The sequence below is a fragment of the Octopus bimaculoides genome, chromosome 23, assembly GCF_046866305.1.
Source record: "Octopus bimaculoides isolate indiv1 chromosome 23, ASM4686630v1, whole genome shotgun sequence".
Lineage (NCBI taxonomy): Eukaryota > Metazoa > Mollusca > Cephalopoda > Octopoda > Octopodidae > Octopus > Octopus bimaculoides.
The window spans coordinates 9,743,582-9,744,266 of record NC_142950.1 but is presented as its reverse complement, the minus strand read 5'-3'; positions in this window follow the sequence as shown (position 1 = coordinate 9,744,266).

The window sequence follows — 685 nt, the reverse complement described above, 5'->3', positions numbered from 1 at the left end:
GTGGCGTGCAAGAGAGACAATTGCGCTGGTATGGACATGTGGTGAGAATGGAGGAGGATAGCTGCGTGAAAAAGTGCCACACCCTAACAGTTGAGGGAACCCGTGGAAGAGGTAGGCCCAGGAAGACCTGGGCTGAGGTGGTGAGGCAAGACCTTCGTACATTGGGCCTCACCGAGGCGATGACTACGGACCGAGACCTTTGGAAATGGGCTGTGCGTGAGAAGACCCGGCAAGCCAAGTAAGATCGTTGCCAGTGCCCCTGGACTGGTTCTTGTGCGGGTGGCACATGAGATGCACCATTTTGAGCGTGGCCGTTGCCAGTACCGCCTGACTGGCTCCTGTAGGATTTTCGAGCGAGATCGTTGCCAGTGCCCCTGGACTGGCTTGTGCGGGTGGCACATAAAAGACACCATTTCGAGCGTGGCCGTTTTCGTGCGGGTGACACGTAAAAGCACCCACTACACTCTCTGAGTGGTTGGCGTTAGGAAGGGCATCCAGCTGTAGAAACTCTGCCAAATCAGACTGGAGCCTGGTGTTGCCATCCGGTTTCACCAGTCCTCAGTCAAATCGTCCAACCCATGCTAGCATGGAAAGCGGACGTTAAACGATGATGATGATATGTATATATATATGTATGTATATATGTATATATATATGTATGTATATATATGTATGTATATACATA